Source organism: Gossypium raimondii, chromosome 10 (genome assembly GCF_025698545.1).
Source record: "Gossypium raimondii isolate GPD5lz chromosome 10, ASM2569854v1, whole genome shotgun sequence".
In the NCBI taxonomy this organism is placed as follows: Eukaryota; Viridiplantae; Streptophyta; class Magnoliopsida; order Malvales; family Malvaceae; genus Gossypium; species Gossypium raimondii.
Window position 1 is genome coordinate 55,156,545 of NC_068574.1, and position 12,348 is coordinate 55,168,892.

Below are 12,348 nucleotides of genomic sequence, written 5' to 3' on the forward strand. Positions count from 1 at the left end.
ATTCATGATCAATTCATCACATCCCAAAACACATGTATAGAATACACATTTAGCTAACATTTTACCTTTCACCATACAATCATAAACCAAACCACGCATCAACCATATAAGGAAAATATGAACAACCCAAAATGTGTCAAAACATAAGCCAAAAAAGTGGCTAATCTCAACAAAATACATATAGGCCAACATTAACCAGTATACCTATACATGTCATTATAACCAAAATTAAAACATCCGAAAGTATCGATAGAACTGATGGATAGTGTGATATAACTCCGACAAGCTTTCAACCCAATCGAGCTTTCGATAATCTAAAAGTAAAGGAAAACAACTACGTAAGCAATGAATGCTTATTAAGCTCGTATGAACTTTAATCATATCAATTCATTTAAATATGAAATTTATACACATCATCCCTAGCATAGTAGGATTTTAAATAACTTTAAACCTTACCACTCTTTCATGATCTCAAGCATATTTTCATTTGAACACTTACCATTTCAATACAACTTATAATTAAACATATTACCATTCAACCAACAGCTTGGCATTTGCCTAAGCATCAAACAACAACACTTGTTAGCATTCTTGAACATATTTCATATAAATTCAACATCGATAATCTTATTATCTCAACACGTCACATTTAAGTTTATTACTCGTCTCAACTTACATAATTTCCATGTATCAACATATCAAAGATATTCGTATATGTTCATGTCATGATACATATCATTCTCTTACCGTTTCTTCATATATATATCATCCATTTCAATATTTCATTATATATCAATATATCATGTACCATCATTTCCATGTATTTCATGTATATACATGTATTAGTTTGTATCAAACTCATATCATCTCGTAACAAAACATTGCCCGTTGAACCATTTAGAATATTGTTGGATAACTTTCAAATTCATTAAATAAATCACTTTACCAAGACTTCCCCAAATCGAAGAACGACTTACGGATAAGAGTACATCGTTAAAAAAATCTCATAAGAGCTAGTCCTCCTGAACACGCCAACAGAAGCTCGTGAAAGTTGATCCACTCAAATCACTCTAAACAGAAAGTAAAACACGAGAGTTCGCAACAAATGTTAAACCCTGGTTTACTTGAGTAATATGTCGATGTCTCCCTTCATTACCACCATACACCAATTTAGAAACCATTTAGAATATCGTTGGATAACTTTCAAATTCATTAAATAAATGTGATAGCCCAAAATAGGGCCTAATCGGAATAGTGGTTTCGTAACCATAAATCTGAAGTGAAATAGTTTAATTTTATAAATTTTTATTAGTTATTGATTGATTGAAATATTGTGTGAAAATATGGATAGAAAATTTTAATGATTTAGTGCCTAATTGAATTTTTAGGACTAAATCGAGAAAAATGCAAAGTGTGTCTAATTAGTGATTAAATGACTTAATTGAATTATTGCATGAAATTGGAAGTGTTTATGTGGCAATTAGACCATAAATTAGTGTTATGGACACAAAAGGGTATTTCTAGAAAAATATCTACGTAATGGGTCAAGGGCATTTTTGTCCAAATTGGGAAAAAAACAAAATAAAGAGAAAATAAGTGTCCATCTTCTTCAAAATCAAAAGCTTGCTGCCGAAAGTTTCATGTTACCATAGCTAAGGTTCTTGATCTTCCTAAGCTCAATTGTAAGTGATTTCTTGCCCCGTTTTTAACTATTTTCGTATTTTTATGCTTATTGATGCTTGAATTTCATGTTTCTACTATTTAATTTAAATGAAATTAAAGTTTAAAAATGACCCATTCATGATATAATTGTAAATTGATTAGTGATGTTAGATAATGAATGTTTGAAGTGTTAATTACAAGTTTTACTAGATGAATTTTGATGAAAATGTTGAAAAAGGGCTAAATTGTGAAAGATGGTAAAGTGCGCATAAAGTTGTGATTTTGTGAAATTGAGGGCTATTATGAGCATGAAATATGATTTAGTGAAGTTTGAAATTTAAAATTTAGTGAATTTTATTTTTACGAGCTTAGGGACAAAAGTGGAATTTTGAAAAGTTTTGGGGAAAATGTAAATTTGCCAAAATGTTGTGTATGAATTGTATTTGAATGAAATGTTGATAAAATATATTAAATTGTGTTAATATAGATCAAGAAAGAAGAAATAGTGGAAGTGATCGGGAAAAGAGAAAGTTATCGACTAAATTACAAAAATAATCGTTTTGCATCCGAGGTAAGTTACGTGTAAATAATAGTTATATTTTTATAAATTGTGAATTATATTTGATATGTGAATTAATATTCAATGTGGAAGGAAAATTATTCATGAATTATTCAAGTGTTAAAGTGTTGAAAATAAAGTGTTAAGTGTAAATTCCCGGTTGAACTTAGGAATAGAAGTGGATACAAGTGACATGTCACTAGAGATCAGTGTTACAGTGAGTCCCGGGTGCTGGGTGATCTAGCATGTGTTGCAGACACCTGACAGCTTGTGTGAGCAGGTCCGTGGACATTTACAGTGTTATTGATCAGTGGTAGCTTCGGCTACGTTTCAGTGGTAGCTTCGGCTACATATCAGTGTTGCACTTATGTGCTAAATCTCTACGTATCTGTGTATATTCCGAGTGTTCAACGGGATTAATAATGAGTTAAAGTGAATATGAAATGAAGTGTGTATGCAGGTACATTTGAAAAGAATGGGCATAGTGATAAAGATTAAGTGTGAAAATGTATATGCAAGTGAATTGGTAAGATTGTGCATGTATAAGTGATTGAAATTGCTAAGAAATGTTTTGATTAGTTATATGTTAAAAGTGTTAATTATTAAATGAGTAATTATTATTTACATGTAACTTACTAAGCTATTAGTAGCTTACACCTTTCTTCTTTTCCTTTGTTTTATAGTGATTTGAACTTGGTCGAATTGGAGATCGTCGGGAGCTCGATCACACTATCATAATCATCTCGGTATTATGTGCTTTTCAGAATGTTTAAAACTATGGCATGTATAGAGTCTTAATCATTTTGAGCATGTTCAAATGATATGGCTAAGATTAGCTATTGAAATAGTTAGTAAAAATTATGTTTTGGGTGTTATGTATGTTAAATAGTAACTAATTCAAAGAAGCAGTTTCTTTGACAGCAGCAGTGATGTGAATGTTAAAATTCACCATAAATAGTATAAATAGAATTAGAGAGTGAATTATATATGGAATTAAATCTTATCAAGTCTATTTTTATATGAAAGAAACGGTGTAGGCAAAGGAATTCTATATTTTGAGATATTTGAATTTTAGTGAGACAGGGTCAGAATGGTTTTTGAAGTCCCCTGTTCTGACTTTGGAAAATCATTATAAATTGTAAAGAAATAATTATGGGTCATAATTTATATTTCTAGATTCCTTAGTGAGTCTATTTTCAAAATAAATAAACGGTAACCTTATATGAATTCTGTATAATGAGATAATTGATTTTTAGTGGCAAGAGGTCAGATCTGTCGAGCTGTGAAACAGGGGATACTTTAATGAATAAACTGTACTAATTGGCTAAGTGAAAAATTCTGAAAATTATATGGTAAGTAGGAATATGAGTCTAGTTTCAAGGAAAATTTACGGATTTAAATTTTGAGTTTTGTAACTTGAGTTATAAGTAAATTAGTGACAGTCGCGCAGGTGGACAGTTTTGTTGTGAATAGTGAATTTAATTTTAAAAGCAAATTTTTATGCTCTGAATTGGTAAGTTAAATTGGATAACATCTCGTACTCGATTCCGGCGACGGTCTCGGGTAAGGGGTGTTACAATAAATCACTTTACCAACACTTCCCCAAATCGAAGAACGACTTACAGATAAAATTACATCGTTAACAGAAGCTCATAAGAGCTGGTCCTCCCAAACATGCCAACAGAAGCTCGTGAGAGCTGAATAGAAGCTCGTGAGAGTTGATCCACCCAAATCACTCCAAATAGAAAGTAAAACACGAGAGTTCGCAACAAATGCCTAATCCTGGTTTACTTGGGTAATATGTCGATGTCTCCCTCCAATACCACCATACACCAATTTACGAATGTACTCAAATCCTGTGTTCAATCCAAATTGAGTATTAAATTCGATAATATTTTTCCAACAATAATTCAATTCCAACAATAGAACACATATATAATACCAATCACCAATTAACATTCACTTTAATCAAAATTATACAGAATACAGTTCATATGAACTTACCTGGTTAAATTACAGAAATACCCAGATTCAAGGGCATTTTGGTAATTTTTTATTTTTCTTGATTTTCCGCTCGGCCTTGATCTAAATTAATAATTTCATTCCATATATTAATTTAGACAATAAAAAAATTCATTTCATGTACTTTGGTCATTTTTGACATTTTTACAAAATTTCCCCTAAAGTTTTACTTTTATTCAATTTAGTCTCTAAGCCCAATAAATGCAAATTAACCATTTTTAATACAAACGCAAGCTAGATGAGTGTTCATAATATTCAAAACATCCCATTTATGCAATAATTTCACAACAAACCTTCTATTATTAACCTTTAAAATTTAATCCTAAAATCAATATTTAACAAAATCACTTTATAAAATCATCGTACAACATAATCAAAGCTCTATATCCATGTAATTCATCAAAAAATCAAATATTTATCAATGGAAACTTCAAAAATTTTTAATAAAATCAAAAACTAAGGTAAGGTTTAGTTGGACCTAATTGTGACAATCTCAAAAATATAAAAATTACAAGAAACGAGTAATAATTGAACTCACATGAAGCAAAAATTGAAGAACCAGCTTAAGGTCTCTTCTATGTCTGTTTTGAACCGAAATTGAAGAAGAAATGTCTAGAAAACTATCCAAATCTAATTTGTTTTAATTTGATTTCATCAAATTTACAGTTTTGCCATCGAATGGCCTTATTTTATTATTTTTTTCTCTTATGCGGCCTCATCCTTTTAATTTAGGTTTAATTGCTTCTTAAGTCCTCTTTCATTTATTTATCAAGCCATTTAATCACTTAAATATTATTATTAGCAAGTTTTGCACCTTTTTCAATTTAGTCCTTTTAGTTAATTAACTATCAAAACGTTAAAATTTTTCAACGAAACTTTACTACTACCTTAATGAAACTCTGTAAATATTTATAAAAATATTTACGGCTCGATTTATAGAAACGAAGTCCTGATACCTCACTTTCTAAAACCACTTTACCTAATAAATCATATTATAAAACACAAATTACCAATTCAAAAACCTTTTTAAAATCATATTTGACTCGTAAATATTAGTATATATTTACGAACTTACTTACTGGATTTGGTGGCCTCGAACCACTATTTCTGACACCATTAAAAAATTGGGCTGTTACAAATCCGACTACCATTAAATTTTGTAGACACCTTTCCTGGAAACCATTGGTAAATTCCAATCATTTTTGGCTACACCGGTAATGATACCCCATGAATTGGTAAAACCAATTGCATGACCACATCTTCTGGTGTGATTGCACTTACCACACAATAGATGAAAGGTGTAGGTTTTTTGTTTCCTACATCTCTAGTAATGCACTAATAAGTGCAAGTTAGACCTGATCATGGGCCAGGTCAATACAAAATTTTAGGTCGTTTTCTAGCCCAAGCTCAACCTGACCCAAAAAATGGGCCTAAAATTTTGCCCAAGCTTGACCCAGATAAAGAATGCTAAACTGGAGCCTGGCCCATCAGTATTAACTTTTTAAATTATTTTTATATAAAAATAAATTTTAAAAATATAATATATCAAAAACACTAAAAATATTAAAATAAATATTTCTCAACAAATTGAAAATAAATTTAAAAAAAAACTCTTTATACTTAAATAACACTAAGATAGTTGTAACTGAGCAAGCAAATGCCTCCAAAATAGTAGCAAAATTAACAACTAAACAAGAGTTATATAATATCCAAACAATAACAACAAAATAGTAGCAATATAATAGTAAAATGACAATAAAACAACATCAACAATAGTAATGCAACATACAGGAAAATTTTTTTAGACAAATTCAGGTTAGACCCGAACCGAAAAATCTGATCCAATCAAAGCAATGCCATTGTCATTTTCAAAAATTGTAACTTTCCTTAAATTAAAAATATCAATATACTACTAATTAACATGTAAAAAAATTGTAAAAAGAAAAACATATAAAGAAATAAAATGATAGGCAAATAATTGGGCAATTTACTAAAAACAACCTAATTTTTTTAAATTTACCGAAATGGGTTCGGTATTTTATTATTTACCGGAATGGGCCCTTTTCCCCGAAATCGCATCCACGTCAGCGCGATGTCAGGGTACGTGCCAGCAAATCGCGGCCATGTCAGTGCGCTTTGCTGAAATGGGAACAAATCGCACTTCAGAGGACGCGATTTGCCCCGCGCGTGCCCCAACAGTAAAAAAAATTATAAATACCCCCACCCCTTTTTTTTTCACAAACTAATCCTATCTCAAATTTCCTCTCAAAAGCACGTACTGTAACACCCCTTACCCGTATCCGTCGTCGGAATGGGATACGAGGTATTACCAGATTTTACTGATTTTTTTTTAAAACTCAATATAACCCCTTTATAAATATCTAATCCTCCCTGCAAATTTTAAACCGAGACCAAGCCAACACAACCAATCCATTTCAACATATTTTCAAGATAGATTTATTGTATTCATAAGATAATCTCATCACATGCCAAAACCAAAATTTGTTAGCCATACCAATGGCTAACCATACATTCATTCCACATTAACATCTACTTTACTAGCTTATACATGCCATTGATTTCCAAAATAAAGTTTCTTTATATACCGATATTTTGAGGTTGATAGTGTGATGCGTCTCCGACCAAATCCGACCTCCGAGCTCTTAACACTACAAAACAGGGGAAAAAGAAACAGGGTAAGCACTTTGTGCTTAGTAAGCTCATGTAACAAGATTTATACTTACCTAATATTTTCCATACAATGTAATAAACATTCATACACCCATTCCATACATTATTCCCCTATCATGCACAAACTCAACATTCAAATTAGTCCAATAATTTCCATGTATCAATAATTTATACCATGATTGATGAGCTCATCAATACCATGATTTCCATTTCCTTGTTATTTTTCCATATTTATCCCGTTGAACTACTTGGAATTTCGATGGATTTTCAGGGATACACCTAAGTGTACAAATTCCGGGTCCGTCAATTCATATTCATGTGCGACATTTCCATTTCGAGAGCACACTCCATGAACCTCATCCTTACAAATGGATTACCGTCCAAAGCTAAATCCCATGTAATATAAACTCATAGAGTATTGTCGGGATTACCGTCAAAGCTAAACTCGCAATGACAATTACTCTAATGAGCTTGGATCCGAATTACCACCAAAGCTAAATTCAGACCTAATTCGGATTACCCATCCGGCTAAATCCATTTTCCACATATTCTTCGGAGGGCTATATCGAATAGGATCACCCGTCCGGGCTAGATCCTTTTTACCGTCAAATCCTTTTTAGAGATCCATCGAATTTTCCTTTCATTCAACTGAGATTTATTTCCTCTTTTCATCAAGAATATCAATACTTCATCAATTATCATACAATAAACATCCAAATCATATTCACATCAATAACAAACATTTCAAGCATTTAGGAATATAATTCAAGTTACAAGAACTTACCTCGACAATTGTTCGTAAACAAAAATCTGCTAATCCCGAACTTTTTCTTTTCCTCGATCTTGCTTCGTATTTGAATTTTTCGGATCTAAATAAATAAATTTAATCATTAATCTAATACATTTCATGTTCATATGTAACTTTCTCTACAATTCCATTATTATTTATAGTGCATTCAAAGCTCTCACTGAGTCATAGTCACTAAATTATTTATATCTTGAGCTACAGAACTCCAAATTAAGATCCGTTAATTTTCCATGAAACTAGACTCACATATCTTCCTACCATAAAATTTTAAAAATTTTTTGTTTAGCCAAAAAGTAAAGTTTATTCTTTAAAGTTTCCCCTATTTCACTGTATGACAGTTCTGACCCCTCTTCACTAAAAATTAATTATCTCACTGTACAGAATTAGGATGATGCTTCCCTTTATTTCTTAAGAAAATAGACTCATTAAGGATTCTAAGCATATAAATTATAACTCATAATCATTTTTTCACAATTTTTAATTATTTTCTAAAGTCAAAACAGGGGAACCCGAATTCATCCTGAGCATGTCTCACAAAATCTATTATATCTCATGATTTACAATTCCATTGCTTACACCGTTTCTTTTATAAGAAACTAGACTCGATAAGATTTAATTTCATATTTTATTCATCCTCTAATTCAATTTCTACAATTTTTGGTGATTTTTCAAAGTTAGACTAATGCTGCTGTCTAAACTGTTTTAGTGCATGGTGTTAATTACCATTTTTCCACTAAGCTTTCAACAATGATAATTTCGTCCCTGCTCAATTAACCTCTCAATTGAGCTGATTTTTCTCAATCAACACTTTATTATATCACTTTAAACTACCTTATAACCTTTGGAAATCAGAATTTCAGCACTAAACTTTAATTCCAAACTTTTTCACAATTAGGTCCTACAAATCAATTTCTATTGGAATTACCTAATAAAATCATCTCATAAACAAATTAAAGCATCAATTTCATCCTATTTCCTCATAAACTTCCAGCACATATTCATATCAACTTTCAATATCATTCATAAAATCAAAAACTAATGAATTTAGTAATTGGACCTAGTTGTAAAAGTCTTAGAAACACAAAAATTACAAGAAAAAGGCAAGGATTAACTCACTTGGTGCAAAAATTATGAAAAACCAGCTTGAAGAAACCCTTAGGACGTTTTTGGCTGATGAGAATGCAGAAAAATAAAGATAAATCTAGATAATTCCACTTTAGTCCTAACTTTTAAAGCAAATTTTGTAATATTCCAATTTTACCCTTATTTCTTCAATTCTCCTGATTTTTCTCAGCTTATGCCGCCCAAAATATCTCCTTTTGGGGTTATTTACAATTTAAGTCCCTCCTCATTTCACAATTGAGCTATTTAATCCTTCTAATAACTTTTACACAATTTAGTCCTTTTCACTTAATTGACTACCCAAACATTAAAATTTTCTAACAAAATTTTAATACCATATTACTAACACTTCATAAATATTTATAAAAATATTTTTGACTCAGTTTTACGAGATCGAAGTCTCGATATCTATTTTTTTACCTAATTTCTTCAATAATTTCTTTTTCTAACTAACCACTAAATCGGTAAAATTTTTCTATCGATATTTTCATACGATTTTTCCTATCATATCAATATTCATGCAAAAACATTAAAATAAATTTCTCTTTAAATCGGATTTGTGGTTACGAAACCACTATTCCGATAACATTGAATTTGGGCCATTACACGTACACGTGGGCGCGACTTCAAAAATCATTCTGATAAATCATCCTGCTTTGATTTTATCTTAAAAACCCATAAACACGAAACGTAATCCAATTTTGAATAAATTTTAATTAATTTAATTATGAAACCCTTAACCCTAAACCCTTATTTGTTTACTTTTTTCTCCAAAAACCCTAAAAACCCTAACGTGGGAGACACGGCGAAATCACGTCCACGTCGGTAGCGATGTCGAGATGCGTGCGGAAATCGCGTCACGTCGAGCGCTTTGCTGACGTGGACACAAATCGGGCTTCAGAGGACGCGATTTGTTGCCATGTCAAGAAAGCGCTACCGACGTGGCGCGATTTCTCGGCATCGCACTCGACATCGCTACCGACGTGGACGCGATTTCGGGAAAAGGGCCAATTCGTAAATAATAAAATACCGGCCCATTTCGTAAATTTAAAAAATTGGCTTTTTGGTATTTTGCCCCAAATAATTAACCTAAACTAATAAAGTAATAAATTATTAAACTAATAAATTAACACATAATAATATATTATTTCTCTATTACATGAAATTATTTACTATAAACAAAACAGTTGAATTAATCTAATGTAATTAAACTAATAAAACCATATTCCCAATTAATAAATAATTTAATCATAAAATACAATAAATAAACAACGTATAAAAATTAAAAGAAATTACCTCAAAACTTTTTGATCAAATTGAGAGAATGAAAATGAAAGAAGGTTAGAGAATATGAGAATATAAAATTAAAGATTTTGTGATTGTGAGAAGAAAAGAGATTGAAAAGAGTTTTGACTTTTGAGAATACTTTTATATGGTGAAATGTGAGATTGAAAGAGAAAATGAAAGGCTATTGAGTTTTTTTCTTAAATTTTAAAATAATACAAATTTACTTTTGGGTAAATATTAAAATTATATTTCAACTTTGATTTCGTGCAATTTTATACATAAAATTTGATTTGGTTCAATTTTATAAATTGCTAACATTAATCTAATTAGCACCATTTATGTTGATATGTTGCATACACAAATAATTATATTAATCCAATATGAAAATAAATGTATGTATTCATTTATTTAAATGTGTATAATTGAATCAATATCAAAGTTTAATATATACACATGAACTACAATTCAAGTTTCATGTGCATAATTATACCAAATTAAAGTTCATGTTTTAAATTACATATTAAACTAAAGCTATTTCATTGAATAAGAAAAATATTGTCCTATTATGTGCGCTCTCTCTCTCTATATATACACAAAACTACCTAAATTTGGTAATTTATTTTTGGTATTTAAATTTTTTTGCCTAACTGATATTAAAGGTGATCATGAGTTGGGCCCAAACAAAATTTTTGGCCTGTTTGCTAGGTCTGGGATCGGGCCTAAAAATGGGCCTAAACTTTTGCCAAAGCCAACCCGGATAAAAATGTTAAAACCCGAGCTCGACCCGACCCGTATTAATTTTTTATATATTTTTTTAAAAATATAATACATCAAAAATACTGAAAATATTAAAATAAATTATTCTCAACAAATTGAAAATAAAATTTAAAAAATATGTATACTTAAATAACATTAAGATAGGTGAAATGATAGCAAAATAGTAAAAAAAAAAACAACAAGAAGAAGAAAATAGAAAAAAGAGAGTAAAAAACAGTAAAAAAAAGTGCAGTTTTTTTTTACATATTCGGGTCAGGCCGGCCCCAGGTTGAAAAGCCTTATCCGAGTCTCACGGGTCTTTTTTTTTTGCCCAAACTCATTTTCTGAGCCTATATTTTTATCCAAACCCTCTCTCTTTTCGGACAGCCCAGCCCATGAGCAGGTCTAACTGATATCTATATTTGGAAAACGTAAGTCAATTTGGCTATTTTTAAAGTATTTGGCTAACATTGTTAAAATACACTGATGTGGCATTGACATGACACTGATTACCAATGGCACGGTGACATATGACAACTTCACATTTTGATACGTGGTAACTTTTTTAATATATATTTTTGCCACGTATCACTATGCTATTAATTATCAATATCACGTTAATGTATTTTAACAATGTTAATAAATACTAGAGGTGCTCATTGGTTAGGTCGGGCTCAAAAAAATTCGGCCCGAGTCCTAGGCCCGGCCCGGCCTAAAATATGGGCCTGAAATTTTGTCCAGGCCCGGCCTAAAAAAATTCCTAAGCCCGAGCCTGGCCCATTAAATTTATTTACAATTTTTAAATTTAACATAAACAAATTCAGGTACCACGTATGTACAACTTAGCAATTTCAGGCTGGTATATATCATTATAAAAGAATCATTATTCAATATTGTCGTTTGTCAAATCATAAAAAAAGAAAAATTATAGGTGTATGTTTTGGACATTCTCAAATCATGCATCAATTATTACAGAAACTTTCATGAGGGGCCTCTTCAGACTGTTCAAATTGGGATAATAATAAGTATATTAACTTAGATATTTATAAAAATATTAATATTAAATAAATAATATAATTAGATAAGTATCAACCTTGCAATAGAGGTGTTCATGAGTCGGATTTGGGTTGGGCCTAAGCATGATATTAACATACTTTATGCTTGCTCAAGTCCGGCTTAGCCCAAAATATGAGTCTAAAATTTTACCCAAACTCGCCCATATTTGTAAAAAACTAACCCAAGCATATTTTATGCCGGTCCATATTATTTTTTAATTTTTTTAAAAATATTTATTTTATTTTAATATTTACTAATTTTATATATTTTTATTTATTGAATTTTTTATAGAGTGATCTTAATATTATTTTAATGATTACATTATAGTAGTATTATATATTTATTGTAGGTTTATTTTTTTAATGTGTTTTAATTTGCATAATAT